The following is a 25,872-nucleotide window of genomic DNA, read 5'->3' on the forward strand; positions in this document are numbered from 1 at the left end:
AAAAAAATTCAATTAAATAACATATATTTGCAATTATTTTCTGTTTACCGTCAATATACACATAATTTTGAAGCGTTATTAACTGGTGTAACAGACCAGTACGTAGGTACCATTCCAAAGTGGTATATTACACCAGTAAAAACTAGGGTTTCAAACGGGTATAAGAAGCTGTAATGTAGTGTTTGAAAAAGGGAAAAAAACTAGGGAAAAAAAAAAAAAAAAAAAAAAAAAATATAAAAAAAAAAAAAAAAAAAAAAAAAAAAAAAAAAAAAAAAAAAAAAAAAAAAAAAAAAAAAAAAAAATATAAAAACCCCCCCAAAAAAAAAAAAAAAAGAAAAAAAAAAAAAAAAAAAAAAAAAAAAAAAAAAAAAAAAAAAAAAAAAAAAAAAAAAAAAAAAAAAATTTTAACAAAACTTTACTAGGGTGCATCTGTAATTTCCAATTCAAAATTCGGAAAAGTCTTAGCATTTTTCATTAAAGTCACGGTAGCTGTTTGTTGTATCGTATGTTTGTTTATGTCCGTATCGTTCAAATGTTGAAATGTTTTAAAATACTAATACAGTAATACAATCAAGAAGGGATAAGAGATGTTACCGATTGCTGCTAAAATGTGAAGGTCATATGGGCGCCACCACAGGCGCTGTCCCGGGTGGCGTGAAAGCTCTGTGCGGCACTGACTTTACTTCTATTACATTTACGGTTTATTCTCAGGAACAATGTACACCGTTGAAGTAGACATCGACGCTGTCCCTCATTCCCACAATGACGTGCCATGTCAATGTGTAGAGGAATATGCTAGAGAAATTGTAGAAGAACGAATCCGCTCCCAAAATAACCAGCAGGACGTTCATTCCCCACGGAAAGTATTCAGGAAGAGCCAGCAGAGGACCCAAGCGACGCTATGCCTGAAACAGGCCACGTAAGTGACCAGAGTACCGATGAAGAGCTCTGGGCGGGCTGCAGATCTCAAGCCAAAAAATCGATAGACCTGGTGGCAAGTACCAAGTTGTTGGAGTTTTTTAAAGAACATTGGGAAGAATTGTCCAACAAGAAGATGCCGAGAAAAACAGTATTCACCACGATTTCCGCTAAAATTCGATCAGCTGGAGTAAAAATCAGTCGGAATCCTGTGAAATCCTGGCTTAATGTTTATGGTAGGTGGAACAAGCTAAAAGAATCCTACATTACGTACAGGGATTCAGTTTCAGATACAGGGAGGGGGGCATGCAAACCACCAGCCCTGTACGAAGAGCTCCACGAATTACTCGGTAAGATTTGTAAAATATATATTTTATAATTGGTTTTTTACTCTTTGAAATTTTTACAGGGAACCGTGCAACAGTAAGGCCCAAAGCTCCAAGTAGCTCCCTTTCTATGGGAAAAGGAATTCGGGAAACTGACCTTAGCGTGCAAGAAGCAGCACAAGAGTTAGCAATGATCCAGCAGGAAAATGAATACCTGGTTGCCGACGGCATGATTACAGCCGAAGAAGCAGCATTCGCGGAAACAAAAAGTGATCTCCTACCTAAAAAAAGAAAAAGCTAGGATCAAGCGCAAAATGGTTGACAGAAGTTGTTTCCAATTTGAAAGATTTTAAGTCATTAGAGATGGTAAGTACAGTTACAATGTTGGTTTTGCGAGACATGTGTTTTACTGACTTTGCTTTTATTAGAAAAAATTTTTGAAAGGAGGCAGAGAGAGTGGGATGAACAAACAGCTAAAAGAGATTTGTACATAAAGGGAACAGAGGCCCAAAAAATCAAAATAGCAACTTCTTTAGTTGACGTGTTAAGTTCCCTCGTTTGCAAACAAAAGAGAAAAAAACTAAAAAAAAAGTTTCTGTCTCCTTCAAGCTCAGGATCATCTAGAATGATGTTACGATACAGCTGTTACCTTTAAAGAACGCTACAGACAAATGAGTGAAAACATACCAAGACAAATAACACCCATTTACTGACAATAACTGTATTTTTCTCTCCGATGGATGCTCAATACAAGCTGTATGAATACCCACTAAAAAGGCTTTTGTAACTAGTCGGACAACTCCTGTTCCCACTAATTGTTTCAAATGGGACGTAGAACATCAACATTAGCAGCAACAGCAGAATGCAGGCATTCCTGGGGGTAATAAAATGATAATAATTAGTAGAATTGTATACTTACTTCCTATTTCTGGCTGAATGACGGAACTGTCTTTACACTGCAGCTTTCCATCCCATGACAACTAGTGCGATGTGCAACCAAGTTAACCAGACTCATTTGGGATACCATTCCCCTACAAACACAGGTATGAAAATGCTGTGGCATGAAACACAATATGATAAGTCAACATATTTTTACTCTGTCTTGTCTCTGTTTTTTTCGAATTTTTCTCACAATACGTTCCTAAAGTAAGATGAAATGACAATAAATTATGTGGTACAGCTGAACTAGAAAGAAGCTGCAATATATTTAATTTGGTTAGGAGTAGCAATTACTTATTTTTGTTTAAACAATTACCTTTCTTGGTTTCGGAAAACTATTGCACGTTTTTCTTAGGCAATAGCAGTTAAAATTAGCTGTCAAAAAATGAAAAAAACAAAAAAACCTGTAGCAACTAGCGATCGGCCGCGATTAGCCATAATCGGGTTAACCATTCCCGCCCCGCCCCGGCAAAAGGCAATCGGGGCTGAATTGGGTGCTTCTTTGTCAGCCGGGGCGGTGCGGGGATAAAAATGGAGGTTTACCCGCTTGCCCCGACACCATTTGCAAAAATGGCGCCTGAATTCAAGCTACGAATTTGGGTTGGGTTTTTATCGGGGCAACCGGGGCGAACTCCCCAATTTTCATCATAATAATCGATTTCGACTCGATCGATTATGTTTTTACGTCAATCGATTGATTACAATCGGGGTTGCATCCCCGATTAGGAACCCCAATACAACCCTGATTGTGATCGGGGTTCAAAAATTTTCACCTCGAGCCCCGAACGCCTAGCCCGGAGCCCCGAATTTCGAAACCCGATTCGCAAAATGCGCCCCGATTAGGGTCGGGGCCGATCCTTAGTAGCAACTAATGGCAAAAACGGAAAATATTTTTCTTCTGCTAGGACTCAGGAACGCGATTTTCTTTAGAATTATCCGCGCAATCTGGCTTTCTCTCTGGGAATTCCCAGAGACAGCAAGGAACCCGGAAAATGCCTCAGAGTCATGGAAACCTGGTTAGTTCACGACATGTGGAAAATCGTCTGGTGTTGCATGGTGTAAAAGGGGAGGTGTAGCAACTCTCTTTTTAACGGTCTATCTCTTGTGAAGCCTATTTGTGGTACCAGTAAGCGTGGCCTAGTTTGCCAGGTTATCTATAGTGTAAAGAACCAAAACAATTTATTCTTTATTATTTTCCTTATTTTTCCCTACCCTTTATTCTTACGTAACATTAATTTTTTATACGCCCCTCTTTTCTATGTAATTTCTTCCTTAGATCTCTTACAGAGATTTACCCTTCAAACGTTTCAACTTAATTTTCTTGTAGTTCGACCTTCACGAACCCCGTATAAAAACTTGTTGTTCTATGGAAAATAGAGAGACACCTTTCACAATTCAGTTCCTAAAAAGTTGTTCCCCAACTATTTTTGTGCTACTGAAATATACTTTCCAAGAAACGACAATTAAAAAGTTAGTTAAAATATTTATAACTTACAATAGTCAACGCCACTTCTGGAGCTAGTGAGCAAGACCGTTGAAAACCATTAGTTCCAATTTGGGTTCAACATTCAGACAATTATTCACTGTTCTTAAAAGAATCACACTACATAATGTAGCTAACGTGCTATTGAGGTGATGGACTAGGAAATGTATTTGGTTGAACGATCTGTCGGACTCATTGGTAAACCCTTAATATGAGACTTCACCAAATTACTTACAAATTGTCTAATAGATGCACTAGCCCAATATCTAAATTCCAACATGTTATTGTTGTCACTTGATTCTGTGAAAAGGTTTTTTTGTTCCAAGACATAAACCCTAGTTAAGTACCTGAATCTCAAAGAGAAGATCACTATTTGATTAGCCAAGAAGGTACGTTAAATTAGAACTTTCTACTTTAACTGAATCCCATTATATAACTCATAATTGATTATAATTGAGATACAAGTACAGACTCTATGCTCTTCGTGCTCCTGTACTGCTCCATGCCACTAGCTCAGATATGTTAGAACTGAGAGGCCACTTACCAACTGATGCTTCTTTGTGTGAGTAGGTTAACTTGCCTGAGCTTCAAATCTTGTTTGCGTCAATGGTTTTCAGAGCAGAACTAGCTAATGAATATAATTAAATATTTCTTTGGTGACATATATTATATTAGAAATTTTGGAGAAAGTGTTTATATTTGATTAATGATTATTTATTTCGTAAAAAATTACACTACTTTCATGACCGGAATAATTTTATACATAGTTATCTGATCAAAGTCTTGAACGCGGATCTTCCGCGTTGCCGACGGAACCGTATCCATTAACCCACCAACAATATACTATTAGACAGCTAGCATACTGATGAAAATAGTTTTGTGTTTCCATATGCTACCGGACTACCCGACCCGATAATGACAATAACGAGTAACGGAAAGACTCTATTTTGTATTGCAGAAATTGTTCTACTTAGCCGGGGAGTAGGGGAGTCTACCAATGATACAGTCTACACTTTTTCAAGACATTTAATACCTAGGGCAAAAAAAAGTGTCTGGACTGACATTACCCAATCCCCCTTATGATGATTTTGCGCCAAAACCACCCTACCTCTCCTTAAAAAGGTAAACTATTAATATTTTATACACAGATGGCTTTTTCAAAATAAATCGGTGTTCACCTTTTTGTGCAGGATACTGTACCACAAAGAGGCTTCAGCTGAGATACCCTTTTTAACTGAAGAGTTGCTACACCTCCCTTGTACACCATGGTCGTTGTGTCTAATTTAGGAAATAGCAGTCAGAGCCTCCAGCGGATGGGTGATGAATGCACCAATCAGGAAAAGTGTTTGAAAACTTCAACAGCCAATCACAACAGCGATAAGGGAAACGAACGGAGCAGACTACACCTGAAAAATTGAAGTTCGAAAAGAAACACTGAATAACTCAGTTTCTCTAGATAGATGACTCTGATTCGAGTTTCCACCACTGTGCCCCGCCCCAAAACCGTCGAAATTTTAGACATACAGACCAACGAACGCGGTATAGGGATTCCTCTCAGCGTGAACCAACCATGGTTCCATGACTCTGGCGAAACCAAGAAACCCGGAAAAGGCCACAGGTAGGGCTCGGCCCCACAGCGATCGGATAGCTTTTATGGCGATCGGGTAGGAAATTTGGATTTTTTGTGCCGATTTGACAGATCTCAGATCGTCCATTTTTTTCCCCATGGTTAAACAGATCCAAACCGGTTCCAATGAAAAAAAGGACCCAGATCCTAGAACCAGTTCCTGGACCCGGTTCTACGATCCGGTTCTTAGAAAAGTTCCCAAACCCGGTTCAAAAAACCGGTTACACCAGTTTTTTACCCGCTTACCTGGACTCTTTACCCGTTTACCGGGACATTTTACCCGACTTCTTTTAAGCAGCCATCTTTAAATAATGGCGGCAGATCTAACCGATAGCACTGAAGAACCGCACCGGAACCGATCTGTTTCTGGAACCCGAACTGATCTCAACAGAAAGATCATTTTTCGGGTAGATCAGATCGGTTTACCCGATCTCGGCATCTGAAAGATATAAACAAGATTCAGGAAAAGCGAATTAAAAGATCCACCCCAGTCCGGGGCGTTACTTCTGAATGCGAGTGTCAAAGACAAGTATGTCGTCACTTTGCAGGGTAATTATTTTTTGTGTGCCAAGAACTTTGCAATTTTTTAAATCTTTTCTTAATCTTTTTAGGGCGTTTTGACCTAGCAGCATCAATAATTGTTTGTTCTACTTGCAACAGCATTTATACTTCACCAAGAGCTCGTCCGCATGAAGAAATTGAAGACTGAAGCAAAAAGTCTTTTTGAATTACCTGATTACGGAATGTATAATGATGTTCCTTCTGAATATCAGTCGGAAGATAACTTCAGTGAGGTGGATTAAAGATTATAAAAGAACTGGGTGTACAGGCGCGTTTCATTTTTTGTAAACAATTTCCTTGTACAAAGTCAAAGCGCTGTTTCGGTTCTAAATAAATTTATTCCCAAGCTGAATGCGGAAATGCAATTATTATTTATTTTATTAAAACGCTACCAGTTAAAATTGTTATTCGGAATTTTTATGATGTCAGTATGTTTGGTGTCAAAAGATTTTACCTTAATTCAATATAATGTGACTGAAAGCTGAAGTAAAAACAGCCGTTAAATTTAGTTTTTGTCAATGAGCGTCAACGCGCTGAAATTTATATTTAAATTCCAATAAAAAGAGTGCAACAATTTGAAAAAAAGATTCATTTTTGAAAAAAAATCGATTAAGAAATTGTGATAGCAAAAGGTTTTAACCATTTTTGATTTACCAAAAAAGTCGAGTCGCAACCATATACAACCTGACGCGATTCGCCGTAAAAAAGAAAGCGGAATGAAAAAAAAATCTTGTTTATAAGTATTTATTTATTTTTTATTTTATTATCTTAGTTCAAAAATTTACGAGAAATTTTTCTGTGTAAAAAAAATATATATACGTTAAGGCTAAGTATTTTTTTTTTATTTTGAATATTAAGTATTTTAAGTGAATCAGTGCCAAAGGCCTTAAGTTTCCCATTTTTTCCCTACGTCGTTCGTATTTAATCCCTTACGATATCCTAATAATATTTTCAAATTGCAATAGAGAGTTTTATGGAGAACAACTTGTGCTATTTTCATTATTTTTGAAGATGTTTTTTTCATTTATTTGATGTTGAAAAGGTTGACATTTTTCAACAAAACCCCTCGTTTCAACACAATCTGCCCTACGGCTACCTGACGACGAGAGTCACGTGATTTGTGAAAACGAGAACTAGTAGCTAGAATAGAACAGTCTTATAACTCGTATTGGTAAAATAAATATACGACCCGTATTCCTTGTTGTGGGCATTAGATCAACAAATTATCGATTCTTTGAATATAAACAATCTTGGGAGATGCATCTCTCGGCAAAACTCACAGGGATTTATGAATTGCAAAATGTAAATGCAAGCATTTTGTGGTAATCCGATGTGTTATTGCTCGATAATAAACGTAAGAGAGAAGATTAAATAACACATACTGTATTATTTTGCAAAAGCCGTGAATTCTTTGCTATTCCATTACAAATCTGATTTTAAAACGAGAATACACGGCGTAAAACAACAAACAATTGAAGGTGCTGTCGTGTATACCTGTTGATGGGAGAAGCAGACGAAATGCCTAGGCGCAAAAAAACAAATATCTGAAAATTCATACTTGTCTTTGACACTCGCATTCAGAAGTAACGTCCCGGATTTACAACATAACGGGCAGGAGGAAGGGACCTGAAATGGCACTGGTATTCCTGAAAATTCAATAAACTTGTAACGAAAAGATTATTTATAACTTAAAAATGTGAATCATTATTTTAAACAGTAATTTCACGGGTGTCACAGTCAACAAAGTTGGTAGGCAACGGCTTACTAGATGAAACTGTATCCTTTTTGTAAAATGTGCGTTGATGAAAGGACATGATAAATGAAATTTTTTGTCACATGAAACACACAATTTCCTTTTGCATGTGCTACAACAAAAAGCATATTTGCTTACAGAGCTACAGCAAATAGTGCAGCAATCGAAATCAGGACATTCTGTACTTGTGCGAGCTATAGTGCCTTTTGTTGTTGTTTTTTGTTGTGTTTTTTCAAATGCCCTTCCTTGTCTCCATTCAGATAGGCAACTAACCCCCTCTGGTCTGCTGTTTTCTTCTACCATAGATCCAAGGATTTCTGCTTCGTGGAATTCTTGTATTAAGCCACCAGGTCTTGAATGAAAGTATTCGAAACTTCAGTGGAGAAGGCAGTTACTAAAAAACTAATTTAACTAAATAAATGTAATGTTTGTTTGGTATTGGATCTGCTCCTTTTGAAGTGTAAAAATTGCTTTGATTGCCTGTCACCGTATTTTCCAGTAGGACTTCACTTGCCATGTAACTAGTGACAAGCAACAGTACAGTAAAGCTTGTTTAATTCAAATAAAAAAATTATATTACCATTCAAGCTTCCTTTGTCCTTAATATAATTTTTCATTTTTCTCAGTGGCATTTTTTTTCAATCCTTTTTTTAAAATTTCATTAGAATCGTCGGAAATTGTCGCTGTGAAAACGCATCTTTTACGTTTTCCACTTTTACGATATTTTCCCCTTCTTCTAGCATTGTAGATTTTTCTTCTTTCTTCTTCCATTAAAACAATTTAATCCACAAAAAAAAATTGAAATTAATACCATCAAAATTCTGAATATGGCAGACGACGGAAGGAAACAATTCTGAGCGCGAAAAAAAAACGAAGGTGGTATTCCGTACACAGTGTATAAGCATAGGGAGAAATAGGCTAAATATCGTGATACACGTACTACCTAGTTAGTACGTGTTGCCGCGGCAGCAGTGGTTAGCGTCGCTAACTGACAATAGGTTGGAAAAAAATGAGATCCGTTGGGTAACGGTTCTTTAAAGTTCGTGCCCACTTCCTACCCAGGTTTTACGTTTGTAATCGAAAAGTGAAACCGGGTCTGCTACCCGGTTCTAAACCCGGTTCTCATCGGGCTTTTACCCCGATTGCCCCAGATTTTTATTTTTCCTTTTATTTTTTTTTTTTTGGTTTTAAATTGTAGTTCTTGAACGAGATATACGGCGAAAGCCTTACCAAGTGTAACGGGATTAACATTTGCTTACCAACTACAAAACACAGTTTTAATAATTGTTATTTGGGAGCTAGATACCAAAATATTCCTCGAAATTTAGTTCCCCCACCAACCCAGCTCTATACCACGATCTTAGACAAACAAGCGCTTCAACTGTCTCTGGATTGAGACTCATTCTGGCGATGCCGAAAACATCTTTGCCCGCGTTGAAAGCCCTCTTGCTAGAAGCACTGGTAGCAGGAATGGAAAGCAATTCTCTAGCAATGGCGCAGAGTTGTGGCCAACGACTACATTTGACGGACTAATAATCATAAACTTTGGACGGATCACCGGCAATTGGTTCGGTTTCTTCAGCCTCGTATTCCCTTTTTTCGTCCATTTGAAGGCCGTTCGTTTGCTGGCGATGTGCGGCAAAAACTACATTGACCAGATAATCCTCATTCATTTTTTATGTTATACTCATGGCGCGTTTCTTTGTGCTTTCTGTGCCTTTGCTTCGGTCATCAGTCAGGTCACTGCAACTTGATGAATTTTACAGAAACTTTACAAAAATTTTCGAAATACAGGTTCCTCCTCTAACGTAAATGCGTGACTGTTGGTCACAATGAACTCCACATATGCCTTATGGGCAATACTTCCATTAAACTGAAAATAAATCAAATGAGTTTTCATTATTGCATTAAACAACACGAGCTAAGTCTTACCTTGAATGGCCTAACAACTGTGTCCTTAATGTCCAACGTACTTTGATTAGTGTTATCTATCTTGTTGGGATTTTTAGTATAAATGTGTTTGGACATCGTAACAGTGCCATTAACAACAAAGGTACTTTGACAGTAATTGCATTTGTTTTGCTTGCCTCCAATCTCAGAAAAATGCATCCAAACCTCATGATTTATTTTCCCTAATCTTGACGAAGATGGGCAATTAGATTCTTCTTTTGACTGCCTCGTAGGTGTTGCTTTTGGTATACCTAATGTTTAGTTTCATAGTCAATTAAGTCTAAGTAGATGAATATCATATCAATTTACATTCCGGGATGCTTTTTCCTCTTTTTGATTGTAATTCATCACATTCTTGATCACTATCTTTCAATTCTATACTGATCATACTAGTAGAACTAGTATTAGACAAATTGGACAATGCCGAAATTGCTCTTTTTTGCCCCACTGAATTATTTAATGCCCATTTTGACATTCTTGCTTGTTAGTTCAAACAAAACAAGTTAAAATAACCGCTCTAGTTTTATTATGAAAGTTTAAGTTAAAAGTAAGATAGAGAATTCTGAGGATGCCTAGATTGAATACTGGGAGTGTGACTGCAGTCTGCTATAACAATGTATGCCTGACGCCACGCAAACAGAAGATATAGCGTCTTCATAAACCATCTTGTTCACAACTATCAGTCTATCACAAGTCAATTTGAACCTGCTTGACCGTTGACCTGTCAAGGATGAGGATCTACTTTATACCAAGGCCTACTTAATGCTTAAGGCCTGTAAACTCAAATACCTCCTATGGCGGGTAGGCATTCCCTAGAAAAACAAGGGTAACGACGACACCATCTGGCGCTCGCAATTAAAGCCTCGTTCAAAAATACCCCCAAAAATTTTAACACTTGTTATAGAGCAAGTGACTGACGCGTACCCCCTACTGTTTTACGAATACACCTTACTATTTTAAGAGAAAAATTGCGGCTGGCGGCCATGTTTATTGCGAAACAAACATGGCTTCCAGCCACAAAAGCTAATCTTAAAACACAAAGGTGCGTTCGTAAAACAATGGGGGTACGCGTCAGTCACTTGCTCTATAGTTACATAAACACATGAATAAAGATAAAACAAAAGGAAATCAAATGTTTGAAATGAAAAGTGTGCTAGTTTGACAGCAATATGTCAGTTGAGTTGTTAAAATGAAAAAAGTAGTATGTTAAAAATTTCCCGATAGGGATTCTATCAAAACTCGCATATTGCCAACCCCCTTATCAGGAACCCCTACCCTTCTACAACGACCGGTCGACCGACCGACACTTTTTTTTGAGTTTTTCTGAGACTTTATCCCAGAGATGGCGCTGATGGCGCGGTGATTTCAGGGGTGTCAGCACTAATCTTTCGTTCGTTTTTTTATATTCGATGCCGTGCCGCTGAAATTGATTTCCTTTTGTAGAGGAAATAACGCAGCAGCTCCTGGTCGGGTTCCCGTTTTTATCGGCTGAACGACGAAGGAGTGTGGAGCAGTTTAGTCGGCCAACTCGAGTCGATTTTAGGGTCTCGTACGTATCCTTTATACGTTTTCTTATTTTAGATGCTGCGTCGCAAAACTTGACGTCATGTTGTAGAGGAGATAACGCGGAGATTAACAAAGGGGTCCTGTCAATTATCGGTTCAACAATAAAGAAATGCGGAGCAATCTAAGAGCGACTCGACGTTTCTGGAGATTATTTTTCAGAGACATGGCGCGTCGGTCATAAAGATAGGGAAAAACCAGGCCGCGAAGTTATTTTTCAAGGCGAGGCTTTGTGCGTTGCCCAGCAACGGACAGGTTTTTCACAGGCCGTGTGAGCTCCATTGTTTCGATCATGGTCGTCTACATAAAAAGGGGCAACTTCGATTTCAACTTTAGCAGCTAGCATGGAGCAGTTCAGTTAGAATCTTAGTTGGCGATTTTTTCTGAAATTAGTAAATATAATCTGAAATCAGTAAGTATATGTTGATCTTCTGTATCAATTTAGTTGTATGTGTATACATTTAGTTGTATATGTTTGTCGAAAAGCCAGAATGACATTCTCGCTATTTTATGATGACAATAGGAGTTACCATTTGATACTCGTGAAAAACACTATTTGGCTGCAAATTTTGTATCATCATCTGATCAGTATTAGTAAAATGTTAAAGGATTATACTTAGTAGTATTCGTGAACTTAATACAGAATTTGGATCTTTTTAGTTTTTAAAATTTAGGTTTCCCCATGGAAATGGCTATGTAGGATTTTGTGGGCCAGTGTAGATCGTGTACGCACCGTCATGTACGTGTACTGGGTACATCGTGTATTATACCGTGTGTTTGCCAAACTTCGCCCCCTAGTGGGAGGGGCTTAGCCCCGCTTGTACACGGTTTATCACTAGCAGACGACGGCGGAAATTGGGTAAATCGTGTACGGAGCCTTCCGTTTACGTGTATTGGTTCGGTTTGGTTGTAAATTTTAAATAAATACGATACGATAGTTTAAAATAAATAGAAAAATCAGCAAATCCGGTCTTATTTGATTAATAATAAAAAAATCAGTGATGGCTTACCAGTTGCGTAGTATAATTTACATAATTTACGTAATATACACTACCCACACAAAGTTTGGAAACACGACGAGTGTTTCCGCGCTTTTAAAACGGCGGCTTACGGGCCGAAGTGTTCTTCCTTTTTACGCGATAACTCACGTTTGAGTTATCGCAAAGCAAATCCAAAAAAATTCTCTTGTTGAGGAAATAATTTTCTTTCACCATGATTTTTTTGAAATTTTTGTGAATAGAAATTTAGCCTTAAAGTCATAGGTATAAAGTTTGGAAACATCGGCGCGCTCGCCATATGTTTCCATGCTAAAGTGTATGTTACTGAAAAAATTATTAAAAATTCCAATATATAAATTTTTACTTGAAACTTTTACAAACGGTAGACGACATAGTCGTCTACATTTTGACAAGGTTATAATTTTTTTTGATGAAAGGCTGATTTTTGCCGATTTTTTAAATAAAACGTACGTCGGAACTTCTGTTCCCCCTTTCTTCCCCTTTTGCTTTTCCCTTCCATTCTTCCCCCGGGCTAGGATTTCGTCCCCTCGCCACGAAAGATTGATCGGCATTGTTTATTTTAAAAATCGGCAAAATTAGCCTTTCATAAAAAAAAATTGAAACTTTGTCAAAATGTAGACGACTATGTCGTCTACCGTTTGTAAAAGTTTCAAGTAAAAATTCGTATATTGAAATTTTTAATAATTTTTTCAGTAACATACACTTTAGCATGGAAACATATGGCGAGCGCGCCGATGTTTCCAAACTTTATACCTATGACTTTGGGGCTAAACTTCTATTCACAAAAATTTCAAAAAATTCATGGTGAAAGGAAACTCTTTCCTCAACAAGAGGATTTTTTTGGATTTGCTTTGCGATAACTCAAACGTGAGTTATCGCGTAAAAAGGCAGACACTTCGGCCCGTAAGCCGCCGTGTTATAAGCGCGGAAAAACTCGTCGTGTTTCCAAACTTTGTGTGGGTACTGTATATGTGGATACAGATATCCGCAATGGAAGGACGGTGAAATCGACAGGATTGCCATCCGAATAAGCAAATATACAGTCATGCGTGCAAGTTTCTTTAGCAGGCAAATGGGTCTATATCCTTTCATTTTGTTTTGAAGGAAGGGATACTATGGTGCCTACCATACCCTCGTTTTCTTTCCATTCTTCTCTTCCTCTACGTTTCAGTCAATTTTCCTACTTTTAATGTTGCACCTTTTTCGTGGGTTGCAAAGAAAGAGAAATAGGAATAGCATAAAGGGGTACGGTAGGCACCAAACTATCCCCTCCATCAAAAAGAAATAGAAGGATATAGACCCATTTGCCTGCTAAAGAAACTTCCACGCATGACTGTATATCCAACATATTGTTTCAACGAAACATTGTTGGAAAAAAATTTCTTGCATATTGCAACAGCGCATTTTGAAAAACGAAATGATGAATGCCCTTGAGGCTTGACTATTGGAAATGACCATAAGAACGTTTTTGTTGAGGATCATTCCCTTGGGTCACTCGTTTTGGGGAGTAAGTTAGTGGTGTAAGTTGTGAGCAAACTAATTAACCGTTTTTGATTGGATTTAAGTAATCTGTTCTCTGTTGTGTTTCCTTCTCGTTTGAACCTATGGAAAATGGTTTTCAATAAAAGAAAAACGGACTATATGCAGAGCATCATTTCTATGTTTTCGGATAATACTTTACCTGCGTATATATAATCATTGAACAAACAAATTTGCCACCGCATGCTCTTTTGCCAAACCCAGGTAAGATTTCTGTTAAAGATAAACATACCAATAGAATGTTTCATAAATGGTCAAAATGCTTACCAAAGAGTTTTTCCTACTTCATTGTAGAAAGGTTAGGTATTTATCATTGCATGTCGTCCCATAACAAAATATACAACTTATACATATCTATAATATGTAATAAAAATGTAATCTAGTTGCAAAATTCATGATTAGATGGGAAGGCACGAAATTTGAACAGGATTGGCACATGGATGGATATTGTCGCTGGGGAAAAGGGAGATTGGTTATCTCTTCGCAGAGATAAGTCATCCGCTCCTTGGACAATGCTGTGATCGTGGTGAAGAAATTATCGGGAGAAGTCCGCTCTAAGAAAGATACACGGAAACGCAGTCCGGAAGGGGAGTAATTCGTGCGACAGTATAAAATGCTGCCCCGAATCTGCGTTAGATGAGTCTCCATCGGGTGAGCTCCCGGAGCTGGGCTCCGTTAGAGGAGTTCCCTGGTTTCCCTAGAGTTCTTCAGACGCTTCTCCAACTTTTGGTTATGGTTATCCCCTTTTTGTTCGAGTAAAACCATTGTTTAGATTTAAGTCATCACTTGTTGTATTCGTTTGTGCTTGTTCAAATACAACTCGTGTGACAATTGGTGGAGAAGCAGCTCGTTATCCGTAAGTAACGAATTTGTGCTGCGGTGTGGCAATTGTTGAAGACGCAGCTCGTTGCCTGAGAGTAAACGAATTCGTGCTGCAGTCATTGTTAGCCGATGCCGAAGAGGACAAACCCACGGCTACCTAGTTGCCCAAGAGACCCCAGCCGACGATTACATCCGCTTCGAGAACTGTCAAGCGTTCTGGTAGAAACTTCACCTACCCCAGCCTCATTGTTGGAGAGTGGAGCTTCCTTTGTTGGTAAAGCCCTAAATCTTGAAGGTCCTATTCCAAAGGACTATTTGACCGAAGAAGCTGACAGTCAGGGTGAATCAGTCGAGACTGCAAGAGGCTTAGACTCGGATCCAGAAACCGAGGTCGATTTGAGAGCGGCGACGAGTCCAGTTGTTCCGGTCGGTGGACAACAATTTGTAGTGCCATCAAGGCATATTGAGCAGCCGCAAAGACAAGCTGTCAGAAAAAGTGTGTTAGCCCGCCAACTTCCGAAAAAGTCTGGAAGAAGATGCGCACCAATTGATGGAGCGCTTTGAAGAACATTCTACCCACAATAGATGGGGTGATATTGGAAAAATAAATAATTTTGAAAAGTATTTTGATGACGCCGCCAGGAGCTGGTTCAATTGTGCAAGGCTTTGAACGAGTGGATGGTAAATCTCAAACGGCCGGAAGGTATGTGATTGCAGCGCCTCTTCCGTGGTCGAAGGCAGGCGGTTATTTTAAAAAAGAAAAATCCTTAAGACTATCCGGGAAATACAAGAAACATTTGAAGAATTAAGCGCAACCGGAATGAATAAAAACGACGGAATAAAAGTCCCTTATTTGCCAAAAGGACGCAAGCTGATTTTTTTTAGTCTCATCAACCTTCGTGGATCGCAGAAGATTAGTGCAGTCGGGTCGCCTGTCTTGAAGAAGGGGGAACTGTCGCGGGTGCAAAAGGAGATTGGTTATCTCTTCGCAGAGATGAGTCATTCGCTCCTTGGACAACGCTGCGATCGTGGTGAAGAAATGATCGGGAGAAGTCCGCTCCAAGAAAGATACGCAGATACGCAGTACGGAAGGGGAGAAATTCGCGCGACGGTATAAAATGCTTTTCCGAATCTGCGTTAGATAGGTCTCCATTGGGTGAGCTCCCGGAGCTGGGCTCCGTTAGAGGAGTTCCCTGGTTTCCCTAGAGGTCTTCAGACGCTTCTCCAACTTTTGGTAATGGTTATCTCCTTTTTGTTCGAGTAAAACCATTGTTTAGATTTAAGTCATCACTTGTTGTATTCGTTTGTGCTTGTTCAAATACAACCCTTAGGAAAATAATGTTGGCGTCAAACAAGGAGAAAAGTGACATACACCCTTCAGAACAAATATCTTTTTCCGGAACACAAAGAAGATTTCAAAAGGGAAGAGTAGGAGAACCGGTGCACTTTCTTTTCCCGGTCTACTTTAAAATTAAGGATCAATTGAGGTGAAACTCTAGAATCCTTTATCACCCAGTTTAACAAGACAGTATTTCATCACAAATAATATCCCAATCAGGTTCTGGTTATCTACGAAGGCGACGCATCGTGCATCACAAGGAGTATTCGCAGGGGAATGCAAAACGGCCTGAAAAAAAAGAAAAGCCTTTCTACCGTACTGCCCAGTCAGTCTTAACAACAGCAAAAGAAAGAAAAGACGACCCGTCTTCCCAAGTATATGGCAACATCTTTGAAAGTGTAGGGCGGAATATGAAAAAAACAGGCTGTACAGGCTCCGAGGGACTTACAGCAAGTAAAGAATGCAAAAAAGGCGGCAAGAGAAGTAACAAAACTCAGCTATGATGCGCAATACAGCGCCTGCTTATCTGGCATTGAAATATATTTCATCCGGAAGTTCGAGCTGTATCCTGAGTTGAATTACGCGTGTTTGCATTTCGGTGAATATGTATTATACGTTATTTATTATTTTTTTATTATACGTTGCAGAATTTCAGTACGTCTCGGATAACAATTAATTTATATTTTTAGAAATGGCTGATGAATTCCAATTGTTGCTGGATCGCATGGATTTACCTGCAGTCGTAATGGAATACGACCAGTGTTTTGCATCTTCTTAAAAAGATAAGATAAGATAAGATAAGATAAGATAAGATAAGATAAGATAATTTTGATATCTTTTGATATCTTTTATCTTTCAAAATTTTTGTGATAACTTATCTTATCTTATCAGTTTTTTTAAAGATATTTGAAAAGATAATTTTGTCTCGTGACTATTTTTTCGCGCATGGTTCCCTCTGTTGTCTAATAGCGTTATTATAACGTTAGGCGTTAACGTTAAATCTTACAAAGCTTCACGGCGTCAGTTTGACGTACAATGCAGACTACAGAAGTGCGATACAGTCAGAAACAAGTGCTAACTTCTTAGTTCTATCTAAAATCTAACACGGTTTGTTTTTGGTTGACAAGTGAATGACTGAATGGTTCACTGACAGTCTGACGCTGTTGGTCATATATTCTCGTAAGTAATTGTTTTCTTAAAGTAACCCAATGGTTTTCTATTTAACCTACGAAGACACCATTGATTCTAATAATAATTTCAATCTGGAAAAGGAGGGAAGGAAGGAGAAAAAGTTTGTGTTGGTGTTTGGTACTGTTATTGTTATGGTGTAACATATAACATAAAAGTTTAAGAAACAAAACAAATGCGTAAGGAGTGGAGTAAGGGGCTAAGAGAAAGGGCACTTTTTGCAATGAATTTAGTAATCCTTTACAAAAATTTCATTTAAAAATCGATTTAATCGCTGTTTTAAACATCGATTTGTTAATCGATTTATCTTTTATCTTATCTTTATCTTATCTTATCTTTAGCGTTTTTTTGGTTATCTTATCTTATCTTATCTTTCGGGATCAGCAAATTATCTTATTTTATCTAGATAAAAAAAAAAAGGATGCAGAATACTGAATATGACACGACCTTTGATCTTGGGAACTTTTACGTTAATTGGCTTTCATTCCGCCATACAGAATTTGAAGATCTTCCTGGAAATCCTATTCCCACCATTAGTTTAGCCTGTTTTTTGTACTCAAAGAAACTTCCGTCATCCCGTGAATATTTCTCCAACATGATAAAGGAAGAAATTCCAAGATTAGCGGAAGCTAAAAATATCATCATATGCACAGATGAAGAGCAAGCTATAGTTAATGCTATTGAAAAGGTAAGAATATCGGGTATTAAGATGTTACAGTTTAACAGATTACATTCAGATTTGATGTCTTTGATGTCTTTTTTTTGTATACATTGTCTAACATATTTTTTAAATGTTTCCTTTCTCTGTTTTTTTATATTCGACACTTTTCGATTGAGTCGTATACTGGACGTATCTATAAAATAATTCTTGTATACTTCCTAAATTGTACGTTATATTATTTCTTTAGGTATTTCCTACTATACCTCGTGCTAGATGTCACATTCACGCATGGAGGAATATAGAAATGAAGTTAAGAAGTCTCAGGATCCCAACCAAGCCTGAATTGGAAAGGTATGGTGAACAGTTTTACGAACTTCTACACCATGAATCGTACCCCGCGTACAGCGTTTCGCTGGATACCTTACAAGGACATGTATGGAACAATGTATGTAAATCCTATAAAATTTCACCGAAAATTCATATTTAAATAATTAGGTTTTTTCTGTTTATTTCGAAGAAAATATTCACCAGGACATGAAGGAAATGGGACTTTGGGCGCTAAAAGACTACGGGGTTAACAATATTCTCTCAACAAATAGAATCAAATCATTCAACTTTCTTTTGAAAATGCGATTCGAAAAGCACAGAGGATATGACGAAGAATAAATCATCGTATGGAATTGCCGAAATATCACGACGCCGATTACTTCAAGTGAAAAGAGCTAAACATAGCGTCGGAGAAACGTGGTTGCTTCGCAAAGAACTCAGGCAGTGTTACCGGTTGATTGACGACGATACTGAATTGTGCGACTTGGATACTGATGTTTTTGTAAAAGGGAAAAGGTTACTAGAGGTAACGCGTAAACATTATATACAAAATATACCCAATATGTATTTTGTATAACATATGTATTCATCGCTAGGTTGACAGCACTCAAAAAGGAATTATCAAGAAGTACGTACCCAGTCCAACTGTTCTTCGTCGTGCACAACTTATAATATTGGAGAACAGAATTTCATTGGTGCCAGAGCAAAAATGTTTCGCTATCACCTCAACCAGCGGTGAAAAACACTGTGTCACTTTGTTTTCTGGTGACAATGGAGACCCAAACCAATACTGCACTTTTACCCAAACCAATTAGCATTTACGTATGCGTTATACAATTCAGAATAAATTTTAGTTTTATCCATTAAATTTTTAGTTTCTAGACCTACAGCAACTAAACAGAGGTCACCATCCTCTACTGAGACGTTGTAAAGTCGTTTCGCAATACAGCCGTTGGCTGCGAAACGACGAAAGCGTTTTCTCGAATTTTTTTTCTCGGTTTCCTAATAGTTCGGATAGATGGTGACTCAGGCAAATATAGTTTTGCCTTTTTTACGTGACAAAGTCTTGATCCCCCAACCCCCCTTGTCACAATCTGTAACATTTCGTTCAACCCCCTCCCCCCCTATCGCGTTACATAATTTATGAACGCCGCCTATTAATTTAACTGCATATAACCATATATTTATTTTACTTACTAGGAAAGCAAAGTTGGTAATAATATATTTTCGATGAATCCATACGCGGAAGAGGCGGAATTTTCACGATTGGAATCAGAGCATTTGAAAGAACTTGATAAAGAAGAAGGAAACGGACCCAAGTGGTATTTTGGTGATGAAAGGGACGAAGACCAATATAAAGAAAATGATAAACGGGGACCTGAATTTGAAGAAAAAACAAACAAAAAACATAAAGGAAAAAATAAGGAACCAATATTTGTTGGGAAGACGATGAAACAAGGCAAATTGAATATACACGGAGTTATGGAGAATCCAAACGTGAAATTGAAGGAAAAAATTAAGAAAAACAAGTAAAAATTGAGGAAGAAATACCCATGGACTTCAACAATTAAGACAATTTACATAACATTCAACCAGAAAATACAGATAGTGATCAAAGAGATTCGCATAGCCACACCAGTAGCTCTGATACTCCCAATAATAACGGGAGTAATTCCTTTACTTCCATTTCAAGCAAACCATCGTCTACAGATTCAGAGAAAGAGAGACTTTCCTTTCCCTCATCGGTAAAAGAAACGTTTCGTTTACACTTTAAAAGAAAAAGAAAATATGTACAATTTATGCATATTTGTATAACGATCCACGTTCATTCACTATGTTACCAGTAGCTATATTTTATTGTAGGTGGAAGAAAATAAGAAGGACAACAGTAAAGTACTTGCAGAAGAGTCCGGACAGCAGCCGCAACAAGAAAACATTATTCAATTTCAAGAGAAACAGGACTATGCCAGTAGTATGTTGGAAGATCTAACACAGCTATCGGAAAATTCCCAATTACATAGTGATTCACCTAAAAAACACAGGGTATGTTTTACTAAATCTTTCATGTATTTCATAATTCTAAAACAAAATTTATTCTTAATTGTATCAAATTGTTTTAAACACTGTGGCTTATGTTAGCATAATCTTTTTTTCTCATGTGAGAAATTATGTAGTTAATTTTATATTTTGTATGATTTCCCCAAAGAAGATTGAAAGCAGTGCTGCCACGCCAAAAAACCCGGAATCCCCTGGAACCATGTAAAAAATCCCAATTTTCCCACATTTTCCGATTAAAAATCCCAAGGAAATCCTACCTTTTTTATTTATAAAATCCCGTTTCCCGCCTGTTTTTTTGAAATCCCACCTATTTTCCCAAAATTTTATTTCAAAATATAAGTCTCTGACTCAGGGTTAAATTGTATTTTATTTATCGAGGCGTTAAACTGTCTTGGTGAAACAAATGGCATAGAGGATATATAGGACATGGCACATGGGAGGGAAATTTCGCATCATATAAAACTAGTAAAGGTCTATTGCACAAAACTTACAATGACTTAGAATCTGGAATGGTGGCATTGGATTTTACTTTAATAACGGCCTGGACTAATTCGTCGGTGATATTGACTTCATCAGCACTCTTATCATGAGCTTTTAACCAAGACTTTATTCTCATTAGACTAACTACGGTATCATCATCTATACTAGTTCTTTTGTCCGTTTTAGTATTGTTAAGTTCACTGAATTTTCTTTCTGCAATTACGTTACTAACGATTAAACTAAAAAGCATTGAAACGCAAACGCACAAGTTAGCGAAAGTGGCCTCGTGATTTGCAAAACTTTTTGCCAATATTCTTCCGCAGGCAAGCGAAAAACTGCGGACTCAGTTAGAACCCCGAAAGCAGACGTAGGGAGTAGGGCATGAGCATTCCATTCTTTTTCAGTTTTTAAACGATCACAGAACTTATTTAAAACCGTAAATCTTTCAAATAATGCACTCAGTGTTCATGTTGCAATGTTGTCTTCAGTTAAGGATATTGCTTCATCATTTCTTGTAACGTAACAGTTTTGTGAAACTGTATCGACAATGGCAATGACTTCTTGTGTATCACTTGAACTGTTGACTTCAATGTTTAATGGTTGTTGTGCTGTTGAACTGTTGTTAACGACTTGATTCTTTTAGTTTTGGAGAACATCTAAAGAAAATAGAAGAAAAAGATTCAAAATTTTGTCTTGAAAAAGTTACGAGTAGTCTATCTTTTGGCATAATGATTTACTTACAGGGTGCATAGGTTTAGGTTGACTGTTACTCCCTTTGCAAACATTTTGTTTACTCACTTCACATTCTTTACTGGTTGGTTTATTGGCCATTGTTTACATCACTTTCAAATTGAAACACAAAAACTGTCGTCTGCACACTGAAGCACTGCGCAGTCATTTGAAGGTTGCCCAATAGCCAATAATATTTTTTTACTATTACTCAATAAGACAAAACACTTTTTATCACTAACTGGCCATTTGGCCAAACCCCAAAATAATTTATCTAATTATCTTCTACTTCTAAATCCCACCTTTTTCAAAATCCCAATCCCAGCCCATCCCACATTTCCACTTTTGGAAATCAAAAATCCCAGAAAGTGGGAACTTCCCACCAAAGTGGCAGCACTGTTTGAAAGGTCGGGTTTCATGACGTATTCGTTCCCGACGCAGAGTTGAAAAACATCACAACTACAAAATGTTGACTATCTGATGTCCACATGGATGCAGCATCAACAATGTTGCGGAAGCAATTCAAAGACATTGGTGGATTCATGGATGTTAGGTTTTCGCAGACAGCCAGTCACCCTAAACCAAAAGAAGCTAAGGGGATTCAATTTTTCCATAGTCGAGATCACTGTCTTGTTGTAGTTAACTGTTGTTTTTTTGGTTCCAGTACAATGCGCGTTTACGATTGGTATGTATAAATATTGGCTGTTAGTATAACATAAATATTGTCACGTACAAGAAACGTCTAATGGCTATTTGGAGTCGGGGGTGGTTCACCCCCTCAACCTTTGATAGGTTAAGGAACAAGGGGAAACTTAATCGTAGTTAAGTCGTATAGTCCTTGTCTGTTAGGGCTCTGTCCGAGAATGGATGTGAGCCAGTCATCTGCGCCGTTTTTCTGATTCGGCCAGCGGCTTGGTGAGCATGACCATCGGGTAGTGAGGCGACGTGAACACCCTCCCCCTATCCGTGTGAGCGTGACAATATATATCACATAATATATATTTTATATGTTGTATGTAAACAATTTTTTACATATTGTAGCGTCAATGTACTTTGTCGCTTAGCGCCGGATGCTAAGAGATGCAAATGTGCGATGTCAATGGACTTTGCCACTCTGGCCGGATGTCAGAGGACCCAAAAGCCCGTCTATGACCGGCCAGAGGGGCAGTCCAATGTAGTGATTGAGACTAGTTGTTAGTGCTGTCAGTGCTGTTACTGTGTAATGCTGTGTGCGTGTGTCGTGTAAGCTGTCTATAACTGAATACATCCCTTAAACCCAGTGAATCTGTTACATGGTGGAGATGCTCCTGCGTTGTTCACTGATCAGGTACACGTTTTAACTCAGGTAGGCGTTCGCTGTGAGGGGTCTCTGTAAAACGAATTCCGCAATTTATTGCCGGACACGAGGCCACAGCAACGGTCTGGGAGGGCGTGTATTTGACAGTGGGCTCGCAGCGGATCCTCAGGTGAATGTCACACGGGAGAGGTGTGATAATAGACGCTGGGTAAAAGAGCCGTAGACGAGCAGCAGAAGAGGCCGCCAAGGAGATTCAGACCTATTACTCGGGTTTGAGGGCGGCGAAACCTCTAGCACGATCTTCAACAGGATTGCAGACAGCAGGTGCTGCTTCAGCTCGGTCAAACGGCCGTTCAAGAGGCCTTCCTGGAGAAGTGAGTGACCTATTTTTGGTATAGAAAGGTTCGTGGTTGGCCAGGGAAGTTTCCCTACTGCGGGAGGTTCCAGATCCATCACAATTCCAGTCGGATTCCCAGCCACAGGGCGAGGAATTCGAGGACGCACAGAGCTACCAAATTTCTCAGAATCCGGAAGCAGGGGGTGCTGCAACGGAAGGGGCATACGAGTCGGTAGCTGCACGCAGGGTTGGACCACCGCGGTTAAAATCTACCGCGGTACTACCGCGCGGTAGCGGTAGTACCGCATTTTACCGCGATATGCTTAAAATTACAATTACCGCACTACCGCATGTCATGTATACTACCGCACGGTAGCGGTAGATAAACGCCATCTATCAGCCAGAAAATGAACTATATTTCATTAAAAATAGATGGCAGCACGCCATTTCCTCAGCCCCTAACGCTTGATGTTCATCTATAAAGTTTGTAATTCTCAATAAAGTTACTGAAAACGTTTGATTTAACAGATTTAGTCTTTTATCATCATGGGGTAAGTCAAACTTGTCAATTTTATTATTATTGAGTGTAATGCAAGCATCCAAACTTTATTTTAGTCGAGGAATCGATCCCAGCAAAACAAACGAGGTAAACGCAGTGCACCTGTCAGGAATGAAAATAGTGTTTTGTTACATCAATCAGGTAGTTTAGTAGTTGCAAGTTCTGACTTTACCTATGTAACTGTATTTGAAAAATTTTTCATTCAAACAAGTTAATCCACCTGATGCAGCACAAATTGATGATGTTGCTGTCGCAGAACCTGCCACTGCGAAGGAAGCTTCAGTACCAGCTTCTACCAGCACTCAATCTGTTCAGCGTGGGCAAACAGTTCATTCAGGTAATACTCCCAAACCTAATCTTTCATATCCTATTATTCATCTTTTTATTTTAGATACTGAGGTGATGGGCCTTAATGAGTTGGACACTTCGTGATGACAGCAATCTATCTTCTTCAAGTCCCAGCAGAGATCGAGAGAGTGACACAAGGAATCCTGAAGATGCTACTAGTGTCCAATCTTTGAAAGGTATATAAAGAATAAATCTAGTCATGTTTCTGTAGATTACTTATTATGGGTTTTGTAGAATCTGATGACATCAAAAGGCTTTCCTACCCACCATCCTTCTTCAAGTTTATTGAGCCCTCGGCGAAAAATGGAAGCTCCTGTACGCTTGTCAAGTGAAAGATTGTCCCAGAATGGGAAAGACTCTATCGGCGATAAACAACTCTAGAGGAAACTTGCGGGCTCATCAAAGTATGACGTACTTGGTATGACAACTTGTTGAAGATGGTCGATTTTATGCCTTTTTGGTCTTTAGACGGTTCATAAGGAACAGCTGGAAAAGTTTAACACACTTTGTAAAGAAATTGATGCTACTAAGTTGATGGGCGTCCAACCTCTTAGGGACCATTCGGATAAAAAGATCGAGACAGATCGTAAGCCAGCCTTCTGCAGCAGGTCTTGTCTTTTCAAGGGTACCAAAACTTGTCACACAGAAAACCTGGATGAATTCATTCCGGTAATTGTTACTGGCATAAGAGAAAGATTGTTGGTAAACTTCATCTATTATCCTTTTACAGGAATACCTTTGTGACGCGGTTCTACAGTCTATCACACAGAGACAGAAGCCTTCCGGACTTACACCCGTAAATTGCAACCTCGTCTTAAAGTCAGGAACCGTGCATTCTACCGAAAGCAGATCGCCAGTATGTATATAAAGAAGAGAGCTGCTCTTATGAACCAGTTGCGAGGCGCATTGTGGATTTGTACAACTGCCGATGGATGGACTTCTAGGCGGCGGGCGTTCATCGGCATCACTGCCCACTGGATCGCTCCAAACCTGAAAAGGCGTTCCGTATGCCTTGCCGTAAGACGCGTCATAGGAAAGTGTGATTTTGAAATTATTGCCAAGCTCCTAGAAGGTGTGTACGAAGAATACGACATCCTTCACAAATTGACGGCAACGGTGACGGACAACGGAAGCAATTTTGTGAAAGCATTTCGTCTCTATGGATCCTCGTCTCTCCACTCCACCATCGAGAGATCCACTTCGACTCAAAATCAAAATGCGCCTCTAAGGGCAGCTTCATTGGACGTTTTGAACGCGTCCACCTCTAGGACGACTCTGCAGCCAGTAAATGTCAGGTCAAACAGGATGGTACTAGACTAGCAATCAGTTTCTTACAATGTCGGTACTGAATTCTTTTTTAATTTCAAGGTGACGGAGAAGACAACATCGCCGCTCTTCTAGAAGATGAGCTTTTGATTTTGAAGAGACCGATGATGAGATCGATTCGTTATCTGATCATGACCATGATAAGGAAAAGGAGGATCAAGGAGAATCTGCAACGGAGCAAGAGAGTGAATCCGAAATTCAAGAAAATACTGATGCTGACATGAATCCAATTTCCTTAACGGCAATCCTAAATAGTGGTATTGACGCAACCAACATTTACATCCTACACCTCATCGTCGGTGTGCATGCCACACATTAAACCTGATTTGCAAGTGTGACATCTATAAGGATCTAGAACCGGCTCTCAAGAACCTAATGGAGGCAACCGATAAGAAACTGACTGCTATCTGGAATAAGCAAAATCGAAGCTCTAAGGCTTCTGACACGATCATAGAGAGCCTTGGGATGCTCTTTATCATTCATAATGAAACTCGTTGGAATTCTTATTTCAATGCCATGCAACGAGCCAAATACTTCGTCACAAAGAAAAGGACCGAACTTAAAGCACTTTTGAACAATTCGGGATTGCGTATTTCCGCCCAGCCGAAGAGGAATTCATTCGTGAATACGTCAAAGTGATGGAGCCTATATCAGAAGCATTGAATGTTCTTCAAGCAGACGTCAACATCTCTATCGGTTATTTACTTCCTACGCTTACCATCC

General features: G+C 38.7%; 1 pseudogene; it reads left to right on the forward strand.

Moving 5' to 3' along the window:
* Nucleotides 1–15,129: 15,129 nt before the first annotated feature.
* On the forward strand, nucleotides 15,130–18,830 carry LOC116921232 (annotated as a pseudogene).
* Nucleotides 18,831–25,872: the final 7,042 nt, after the last annotated feature.

Source organism: Daphnia magna, linkage group LG1 (genome assembly GCF_020631705.1).
Source record: "Daphnia magna isolate NIES linkage group LG1, ASM2063170v1.1, whole genome shotgun sequence".
Classification (NCBI taxonomy): domain Eukaryota; kingdom Metazoa; phylum Arthropoda; class Branchiopoda; order Diplostraca; family Daphniidae; genus Daphnia; species Daphnia magna.